Raw genomic sequence first — 11,275 nt, forward strand, 5'->3', positions numbered from 1 at the left:
GTATTACTAATGAAAAATAATTATCACTTTCATAGCACCCATTTGTGTGCTTACGTAATCATATCTTCCCCTCCTGCCCCATAGCCTCAGTCTTCAAGGCTGTACATAATTTGCACAAATGTTTCTCATGCACAATTCTCTCCAAACCTTTCTTCATCCTAGTTGTCCTTCTCTTCCCTACCTATGGTGACCAAACCTGTACACAGCATTGTGCTTATTTCATCTTCTTCTCTGATGATTCATGTAATCAGACATTGCAAGCACTCTGGAAGCACTTTAAGCCATATTAATAAGAATGTATTACCATCTCATAAACAATGGGCTTGATTTTCATTTACACTAAATCCCTTTTACACTGCTTTGGTAGCATAGAGGGGACGGCAGATACACCCACTTTAAGACCCTTTACACTTCCAGATGTGTATGTTGACAAGCCCCCTTTACACTCAAGTTATACCCCTTTAAGTATACAAGTACAAAGGTGCCTTAGCAGTACAGCTTATTCACCTTACATTATGGGAATAAGCTACACTGGTATCCACCACCTTTCTACCAGTATAACTGCATTCCCATTAGGGACTGTACAGGTTTAACTACTTCAGTAGAACAATCACATCCCTAATCGAAACAGTTATATCAGTCCAATGAGTTTGTGTATAAACCGGGCCTTACAGTATAAATTAGAACCAGGCCCAATACATCTACTAAACATATTAATCAGGTCTCATCTGTTTATTGGTTTTAATTGTATTGACTGATAAAAACTCAAGTCTACACAGTTTTAAAATAAATATAATTACATTTTCAAAAGCACCTAAGTGACTTTGAAACCTAAGAGATGTAATATCTTTTATTGTACCAACTTGGTAAAAAAGACATGCTTTTGAGCTTACCCAGAGCTCTTCGTGTTTCTCTAATATCCAGGCACCAACACAGCTACAACTACACTGCTAACAATTAGAAACCTAAGAGACTATCAGAAGTGGTACTTTTGAGCATCACTGAAAGTGAGGTGAAAGTCTCACTGAAAGTGAACAAGATTTAGGCACTTAGACTAAGTCACTTCTGAAAATCTTAGGCTCCTAAGTCAGTTAGTTGCTTCTGAAACATTACCCATAGTTTCTAATGGATTTGTTACAGTTAAAATGACCTAAGACTTCTTAGTATTGTATACTGCCATCTAGTGTAGAATGTATTTATGTTCCAAGTATCTGACAGATTCAGAACATGAAAATTCTATCTTTTTTAAAGCAAAATGTTTTCATACTAATAGCAGTCAACATATTTGTATATTGTTTGAAAAACAGGGGAAAACAACACTATATTCACCTGAACAAAATCATTCCAATTTCATAAATTTAAGACCAGAGGGCACTGACAAACCTGAAAGTTGAAAACGACCTGAATTCCATGTGCACAGGTAAAAATCCAACCTGGATTTTTTTATTCTATTTATTAAATATTCAGTATACGTGATTTATTATGAAGATTTTTAATAGATATACCAATTAGAATGTTACAAATTTAGCAGCTCTCCATATTAAAAATGATATAAAATAACCACTAACAATAGTTTTCAGTGGTTAAGAAGCACAGCCTTGACCTCCCTAATTTCTCTTTTTAGAGTTTATTTCAAATTTAAAGATTTAATTGTTTTATCCCAACTTGCTACCTCTACATGTGTACCATATTCCTTTGTTTTAGTGTTCAATCATGGGAGCTTATCATTTTTGAATGAGAAGCCTAATCCCTCTGAAGCTGAAATGCAAGCTGTTGTACATGTCTTAAAGAAAGTTTGCTCAATTATCAGCATGAATGACAATTTTCCCCACACAGGAAATGTTCTTATCATTATCGCTGCCAATTTGCACAACTAGGCTGTGTCATGTGACAGTCCTACAGCAGCCTCACTAGTTGTTTGTCATGACAGTTAGTGGCAAAGAAGTTCCATAAATAGTACATCTGGCATAATTTAAAAAAAAAACAGTTTAACTTTACAAGGTAGTCAAGTTATTTTGATTATAGACAAGAAGGTATTCTTTCCACACAATCCCCACTGTTTATAGTTTCTATTTGACAATCTAAGACATTCCCTTGAACAGATAACTAAAAAAGATCACTAACAGTATTGGATTGCAATTATCCTGAACATCAAGTGTCATTTAAATTTTTCAGAGTAGCAGCCGTGTTAGTCTGTATCCGCAAAAAGAACAGGAGTACTTGTGGCACCTTAGAGACTAACAAATTTATTTCAGCATAAGCTTTCGTGGGCTACAGCTCACTTCTTCGGATGCATAGAATGGAACACACATATCTCCTGTCTGTGTGTTCCATTCTGTGCATCCGAAGAAGTGAGCTGTAGCCCACAAAAGCTTATGCTGAAATAAATTTGTTGGTCTCTACCGTGCCACAAGTACTCCTGTTCTTTTTACTTAAATTTTTGAGGCCAGATGCTGTTCCCTTTTCCAACGGTGTGTACTGGTCTGATTCCATTAAAACCAGTGGAGAATTATTCCATATTTACACCATTATACTGGTAAAAATTTCACTCTATGGGCCTGATTCCCCAATGCCAGGTACTATGTGTAGCTGTTTACACATGTGCTAAGTGAGACTAAAAACACTACCAAACCAGAGTGAAAGTGCCTTTATTCCCACATTGCACAACACTACAATTCTGATTTGTTACTGTTTTACTTCTGTGCAAACTGAGTGTAAATAACTATACATGGTGCAAGCCAAAATCAGGCCCTACATATTTATCCTCATCCACTGACTTAATGCAGATTGAGCTTTTCAAAGTCATTTTTATAAAGAAAACACACCCCTGACCTATAAGCTTAGAACATGCTTTAGGTACCACTATACTGCTAGAAATGTTGTTTATAACTACAAAAAAATTACATGAAAACCTAGCATAATCTGTATACAGTAAAATCTCATTTCCTACAAGAGTTTCTCCCTATTAATCAAAACAACAAGGAGTCCGGTGGCACCTTGAAGACTAACAGATTTATTTGGGCATAAGCTTTTGTGGATAAAAAAACCTCACTTCTTCAGATGCAACCCTATTAATCATCGTGTATTATATGACTACCTCTTACAATGACCAGAAAAACTGCAGTTACGCAACTGTTATTAACAAATTCTATTATACTTGTCAAATTAGCATCTTCACTGTACTTGACAGATTTACTGCAATGGCAGATACACACAGGAGCAATGGGATAAGAAGACTGGTGAAATTATGACACAGTACATACAAATATATAGGAACACTTTCTTTTTCAAGAGAAAAACCTGTTAAGTTAGTTCTGCTCCCCATTCAGACAAGACATAAGATCATTTTACTATTTTGATTTCTTCACCTTTAAATATCTACAGAATGCTTTCTAGAAAAATTCTCAGTGAGCACATCCACCTCTGTGAATGCATTACATAGGTCTAATAACATGGGAAATGCCTTAAAAGTATGATATTTAAAGGATAAACATTATCTACCAAGGATATAAAATGATGTTTTTAAAAAGTGTTACTGCACAACAGCATATGATCATGCAATACTGATTCAGCCGGTCACAGAAATGAACCCAATAAATTATATTATGCATTCAATATTATAGTATGCCAGTTATACAACTATAGCTAATGCTGTCTATGAGTTCTCATTAAAAAATCCTTTCCAGTGGTGAAAATAAGTGAAACTTAGAAATGTCTATGGGCAATAGTCACTAGAGGGTAAGGGGGATAAGGTTTAGTATGTCAGACTTTCTCATGAGGCCTATTTAAAATATTAGACTTGATTCTCTTTTCACTTTCCACCTGTGTAAATCAGGATTAACTCAATTTAACAATGAAATTACACCAGGGTATGTGAGAGGACCTTCTGGACCCTTCTCCTTACATGTCTAACTAAATTTGGCTTATAAAACAATTTTTGTAGAAACAGTTTTTATGAAAAATAAGACAAAGAAGTAATTCTACTTTTTTTAAAAATCTGTGCAACTAGTTGCATTGTATATGGGTATTTAACTTGTTGTTTGTGAATTCATACCAATTTCTAGCTACTGTACTTATAAAAGTTCAAGGGAAGTAATGGAAGCCCCCTCATCACTGGAATCATTTAAAACTGGAACTGGACAAACCATTTGAGAATATACTAGCAGGAGAGGGACAAGAGAAGACTAATACAAGTTCTCCCTCTCTAATTTATATGACAAAATAGTTTCTCTCATAACCTCTGCTCAACAGTCAGCTGAGAAGTGAAATTCATATAGGTTCCCAAGTGCACTGAGTGGAATTCAGAGTTCTCTGCTCTCTCAATATTGCCATATTAGATTTTGTGTCAAGACAAAAATAAATTAAAATCTCTTATCAATGTGAAGATATTTCTGAGCTGAATTCTGACCAGACTTAAACCCTGTACAACCTCCTCTAACACTGATAGGACTGCCTGGTTAACCAGGGCCAATTCCTGCTCACCTTAATCTTGTGACTAGTACCTTAATTTCAGTGGGACTATTTGCATGAATAAGGCAAGCAGGATTTGGTCCTGCATAGGTAACTCCAAATAATACCATAGGGAATTGTGTGCATAAAATCCCATACAAGTTCCTGAATTAGAGGATAGAACTAAAAGTCTCAAGTAGAATCTATGTCATAAATTTAAGACAAATCAGTAGGAGACATTGATTGCCCTTCGAAACAAACACTACCAACAATTTAAGTTTTTTTATGCTTCTGTATTTCAACCAATGCTTTTTTTTTTTTAATTTTGGCTAGTAATTAATCTATAAAATGGATTAGTGTTTGGATATTAAAGTGAATATTGCCAATATTTGTCATTTAGACTTATATACGTATAACATCATTTTTTGAAACATAAAGACCTTTGAAACACAGATGTGGAGTGCATATGTAGTCAGTGAAGACTAGAAATATTAGCCTAAATTTTAATATGATTTGTACCAACCTGATTAGCCAGCTTTCAGTATATGTAATTAAACAAGCATAAATATTTTCCAGACAAGAAAGATGGAAGGATAAATACATGTTAGATGAAATCATGATTTTATAAACTTTCATGAAAATGTTTTCAATTTCTTTAACTTTAAGTCACTATACTTAAATTAATATGTACTATAAATCAGCAAGCCGAGAACTTCATACATTACAGGGCCACATTCACATTACTTTATAATTTGTGCCTCAGTTTGTGGGAGGAGCAGTGGTACAAGGACTAAGTCTCATTATCTTCCCTTCCTGGTTGATACTATTTTAGGTCACGACTGTCTTCAACTTATTTATATATAGTGTCTTAGCTTTTGACGTCTACTACACTAGAGTATATGCTGGTTAACACCTAACCATTTGTAACATAGTTAGAGGATGCCAGCTCTGTTACCGGTCTAAAAAAATTAAACCACTAGGAGGAAGACTCTACTCTCAACATAACCAGTTAGGTATCAAACTTTAAATATTTTAAATCACTCATTAAAAAATGCCATGATTAGTGGACTTAAATAACTGCCACGTTTTAAAGGAGCACGTTTTGCAATTGCTGAAGGGGTGACAAGAAAAATATGTAGCCTGAAATTAATTGATGAAATGCATCCGGTACCACATGGGAGATCAGATAGCTCAAACCCTGCATTAAAAGTGAGAGGAACCCCCAGCGGCTTTTGCTAATAAGTTATACGCAGCAGCAGCCTGCAAACTAGGCTCATCGTCAGTACTGAATTGGTCTCCCTTTTCCGGGCAACCTCCTTGTTTGGTACCCGGCCGCAAGTCTCCTCAGCAGCGGGGGGCAGAAAGGGGAATCACCCACCGATCGCCACCCATCCACCCCCTGGCTCGAGTCCCAACGGGGAGGGAAAGAAAGGGTGACAATAAAGAAGGGGCGGCAGATCCCACAACATTACCCGCACCTCGTGAGGGGGCAAGAGCAGGCACGAGTGGGCAGAAGGGAGCAGCAACCTCCACCCACGCGGGGGGCGGGGGAGCGCAGCAGCTGCCCAGGGCCCCTGCTCGCTCTCTCTGACCCAAGTAGTTGCAAGCCCCGAACAAACTCCCCAGAGCCGCGCCTGCAGCAGCTCTGTCGCTCTGGGGCTTTGCCGGGCTGGCAGGTGAAATGCCCAGCCCGGAAGACAGGCTTTGCAAAGCTCCTGGCTGGGGCATCTTCCGGGCTCTGCTTTTCGGTTAGCACCGGAACACTGAGAAACTTGATTGGAGCGGCGGACGGAGGCTTCACCTGAGATGCCCCCCTCCAGACCCTGGTCCCCTCGCCACGCAGCCAGAGACCCCGAGCCCCGGCCCGTCCGCACGGTCATTACCTGGCTCGGAGCAGGGCGCCTGCCGCGCAGAGACTCGAGCCGCGCTTGCCCCCGGGGCGCCTGTCACTCAGCAGCTGAGTAACCTGCTATTTATAGTCCGGAGCCTCTGGCCGAGACGGCGAGAGGAAGCCAGGAGCTGCGGCGCTGCTGGGCAGCGAGACCCGGCCGGCCACCCACCCTCTGCCCGCAGCCGCAGCGACAAGTTGCAGCGTCCGCCTCCCTCCGGGCGCGTCTCCTCCCAATGTCAGCGCAGCCCGCCGGCGGCGGCCCCCAGCTCGGCAGCGGCCCCGGAGTCAGTAGCCCTGGCGCCCGCCTGCCCGGCCGCCCGCGGGGAGAAGAGCAGCCGCGCGCTGCCGCCGCCGCCTCCTTGCCTGTCACTGCGCAAAGCGGCCCCGCCAAGCCGCGCTCACAGCGAGGTGACCTGCCGCGGCTGGAGGAGGGGAGAGCGAGCCGGCCGTGTGGGAGGGGGAAGCTGCCGCTTGCCAATCCCCTCCCGCCGCCCAGAGGAGCCGGGCGCCCGCTGCAGCCTCCCCCGGGGCCACAGCCCGGCAGCGTGGGCAGAGCTCCCCTGAGTCTGCCCAGCCGCCCCCGGGGCACTCTGCCGAGGGGCTGGAGACCAGGGCTCCTCCCCCCACACCTCTAGGAAAGGGTCAAGCTCTGAGCTAGCCCCCAGCTCTCCCTCCGCTGGAGAGGCCGGGGCACAGCCACCCACGTAGATGCCCCCTCGTGGCCCAGAGGAAGTGTTAGTCACGCCTCCCCACAGCTAGAAATGGGGCATTTTAGGAAAAACAACTCCATTAACTGCACTGGACTAGAAGAGTATTTGGGGTGGGGTGGCGGGTGTCCACACCTTGCTAATGGAGAAGGGATTTTACAGAGGGACAAGCCTGATGGTGTACCTGCCCCACATCTAGCAGAGCATGAACGCTTTGCCCCTCAGCATCTTGCAGGCCTGTCATAATATTGTCCAATGTTTGGCAAAGATTAATATGCTATTATGCTGGAACGTGATAATGGCTGTCATGTACACCCTCACAGCATGTGTTAGGCTAAATGGAAAGACCAATTCAATGCCATTCATGTACTGGTAGCTGACAGCAATAGGAAGCCACCACCCAAGGCAATGGGTTGCATGGCAAGGCCTAGCAGAAGCTAAGCTACATAGGCTGAGGGGTTTTCCTTTGACTAGTTACAAAGGTAGGGGTGAGGTGATTGATTGGTTGCAGATGTGTGGGTGTTGGGGTGGGAGAGCCTTCAGTCAGACAGAGAAGCAGTTGAGAGTGTGGCCCTGAGAGGGAGATACAGATGCTGGTGGCACAGAACCCTCTGGAAAGGCAGGCTTGGAATTTGACAGTAAAGAAACTGCCTCCTGTTTGTTTCCACTGTGTTTGGGGAAACAGGAACTTGTGTACATTCTTGGTGAATAAACAACTATTACACCAAAGAAATACAATACCTGATTTGTAGCCTGCTGGTGTGCTGAAAACACTGTTTGCCATGTAGACCAGTATTGTCTCCTTCTACTTCTCTGCTGGAGTGTCAATATCCATCCATTGTCTGTCTTATATGTCAATGGTGGGGGGGGGGAAGAGAGAGAGAGAGAGACGGGGACCATCTTTTCTGTTTACACAGCTCCCAGCGGGGTCCTGGTCCATGGCTCAGTCTCTTGAGCACCACAATAATACAAATAATTTCTCCTGCCAGAAATAACCTCGGCAGACCCAAAATATTGGCTAACCATTCAGGCCAAAAGTGGGAACAGTGTTCAGTCCATTTTAACTATATAAATGCCTCTTAATGTTAGAGGTAAAACAACCAAAAGAAGCTAGGGGAGGGGGTTAATCAGTTTACAATTTGCTTTTTACGCATTTGACAACAATTTGTCTATACTCATTTTCACATTAATCAGATCCAGATGTTTCAAAGTGCTGTTGGGATCAATGGAACTACAGGTACATAAATCACTGCAGGATTGGGCCCTTACTTAGGCCCCCATCCTGTAATCAGATGCGCATAAGCAGACTCCTGTGCCATAACAAAGCCCCACAGGAGATGAGCTTTGCTGGATGTTTGGGTCCACTCATGCAGAGCTTATTGCAGTATTAGGCCTTAGGTTTTGCTATACTGAAAAATACCTTTATAGCCATCCACTGGTGATCAGAAAAACACTGCATTTTTTAAATTAATGATTTTGAAGAGTACATACTATTTAAAGAGGGTTTTGTCAGAAAAAGTGAGGCAGTAGGAGCAGAAGAAGGGGAGTCTGCTTTTTAGACTACTGTACATTGATGATCTGGTCATCTGCTCTAGCAGTATCTTGCATGGAAAATGAGGTCCCTAAAGTGTGGGGCACACCTCCTTAGGGGGCCACCCCCTACAGGGGCATGGAGGGAGCACAGGCCAGCCCCACCCCTGGCCACAGCTCCCGGCCCCATCCCCAGCATGGCTCAGCACCTAGCTGTGGACCCTACTGCAGCTCTGCTACCACCCAGGACCAAGGCTGGAGACAGGAATTGAGCCATACCCAGCTGCCATCTCCCACATTGCATCCTAGTTGCTCCTGCCCCTGCTCCCTGGCTGCAATCTTGGCCCCTTTACTCTGTCTGCCGCCCCCCCCCAAAATATAGGCTATTCTGGAGGAAGGGTGTAGAGAGGGACCTCTGTGCTAGAGGAACATGCACTCACTAGAAATATACATAGATTTTTAAGGCCAAAAGGGACCATTGTGATCTAGTATGACCTCCTGCATACCACAGAACTTCCTTGTATTAATTCTTGTTTCAAGTTTGACAGCACCCCATTCACAATTTCATAGAATTCATGTCAACATGGAAACAAAAAGCAAAAATACATTTCAGAAAAATCCCAAACCAGCCAAAATAAACTAAATTTTTATTATGGAGACAGAACATGAAGACACATTATAGCACCAAAACTGGAAAGAGTTGGGAACCCTATTTAGGCATCAAAATAAGTGACCTGATTTTCAGGGATGTGGCGTTCACATTGAGTTCAATTTGGAGCTGGGGATGCTGAGCGCCATTGATTGCATTGGCCTTGTTACCACTACAAAAGTAATTCTCCCTCTTTTGATATTCACCCCTTCTGGCCAAATGTTGAGACTAAGCCTCTTCCACCTTAATTGAATTGGCCTCATTAGCACTGACCCCCCAACTTGGTAAGGCAACTCCCATCTTTTCATGTGCTGTGATATATATACACTGCTTACTGTATTTTTCACTCCATGCATCTGATGAAGTGGGTTTCAGCCCACAAAAGCTTATGCCCAAATAAATGTGTTAGTCTTTAAGGTGCCACAAGGACACCTCATTTTTATTGAAAATAAGGCAATTATTTAAGTGCCTTGATATAGATTTAGGTGGCTAGACCAACATCTAAATCACCATGTCATGAGAGCCACTCACTACAAGTGGTGCCTCCTCCTGGCCACTCTGGGGATTAGCTCTTTCCAGGTCTGAGTCTTTTCTACCACTTGCTGCATACATTGTTGCCACTGTCTCACTCTTTATGAATCAGGGTGCTCCCTCTTCATGAGGTTATCTACCAGCCAGGTCACCAGGCATTTTTCCCCCCTTCCAATTTTACTAAAAAGTCTTTCCTTACCCACAGCTTTCCTATTCATTGCTCCTATGGTGCCAATTCTCAAGTAGCTGGTGGGGGAGCCCAGGCCCCATCCTCTGCTCTGGGGTTTAGCTCAGGAACCCTCTCATCAGCAGCTGCCTGTTCCATTGTGAACCTTACTACCTTTTCCCTGAGGCTTTCCTAACCTTTTAGCCTGCCTGCCTGCCCGCTCACTCCTTTCTTTCTCTTTCTTTCTTGAAGCCACAGAACTTCCTCCTTTCAGAGAGTAACTATAGACTACTTACCTCTCTGGCCCCTATCATAGCACCCTTCTCCCTGGCTTTATAGAAGCCCTGCCTGTTCCTGCACAGGTGAGCTTCCCTTAATTAGGGCTTTCCTAAGGGCATTAATTCTCCCAGCTTGCAGCTTAATAGGTTAATTGGCCCCTCTGGCCTACATTAACCCTTTCAGGGCGATTGTGGGGAAACACATCCTATCACACAGCAAAACAAATCTCTGGGGAAGAATAAATGCCAAACAACAACAAGCTAGACTGGTACTGCTCTCTGCACAGAACTGTCACTGCAGACCAGCTCACTAAAGTGAAATCTGCTAAGCTAAGACAGACTCTTACCAAGCACAAAAAGAGTGACCAGGAAATCCACAACAGATAGCACCTCATGTTGTCATTTACACCTGTGCAAAATGGGTATAAAATGCTACCATTATGATTTGATTGCATCTTATGCTCACTCTGCACTCACTCTGTATGAAGGTAAATAACTGCATAAGGTGCACTGGAGATTGGGAGACTGTGAGTAGAAACTGAAAAAAACACAAAGCACTGTGCAAAGCACGGTCCTGGTCCTGTGAGCTATTCCATGTGGGCAGCACCGTGTACCCACTGATTTCAGTGAGGATCTGGGCAGAAGTCTGCCCACACAGAACAACTTGCAGGAGCAATAATCAAGAGAGGAACAATTGTACAACAAATATGACAGAGGTGAAACTGCAACTGAGAGACTGTTCCTACTAAAATGTATAAAATACAACAGAGGGTAGGGAGAAATATTTCCTCAGATTATCAGAAATGGTCAATGACTCTCCATCATAAGACAATGAGGATAAACAATGTGTGAGCCCTGGCGAAAGGAAAGAGACAGCAGAGATAGCATCACACTCTGTAGCAACCTGCTACCAAATCAGAAATGGGCAAACACAACATGAAGCCCTATTCTGGGTAGATTGTTCCTACTGCTCTTAGTACTAGTTGAAGATTCTGTTTCCTTTAACATTTTGGCAACATTTATATAACTTGTCATGCCAATAAGGTATTATCAAAATGAAATGGACTGAACTGA

The 11,275-nt window shown here is 42.8% G+C and overlaps 1 protein-coding gene across 1 annotated transcript in view; it reads right to left on the reverse strand.

Moving 5' to 3' along the window:
• INPP4B (inositol polyphosphate-4-phosphatase type II B) overlaps positions 1–6,545 on the reverse strand; it is a 516,678-nt gene extending 510,133 nt beyond the window's left edge. The window contains exon 1 of the mRNA XM_045019298.1: positions 6,333–6,545. The gene's annotated coding sequence lies outside the window, so the exon portion shown is untranslated. The remainder of the gene's footprint in view (positions 1–6,332) is intronic.
• Between the last annotated feature and the right edge of the window lie 4,730 nt (positions 6,546–11,275).

The sequence above is a fragment of the Mauremys mutica genome, chromosome 5, assembly GCF_020497125.1.
Source record: "Mauremys mutica isolate MM-2020 ecotype Southern chromosome 5, ASM2049712v1, whole genome shotgun sequence".
NCBI classification, from domain to species: domain Eukaryota; kingdom Metazoa; phylum Chordata; order Testudines; family Geoemydidae; genus Mauremys; species Mauremys mutica.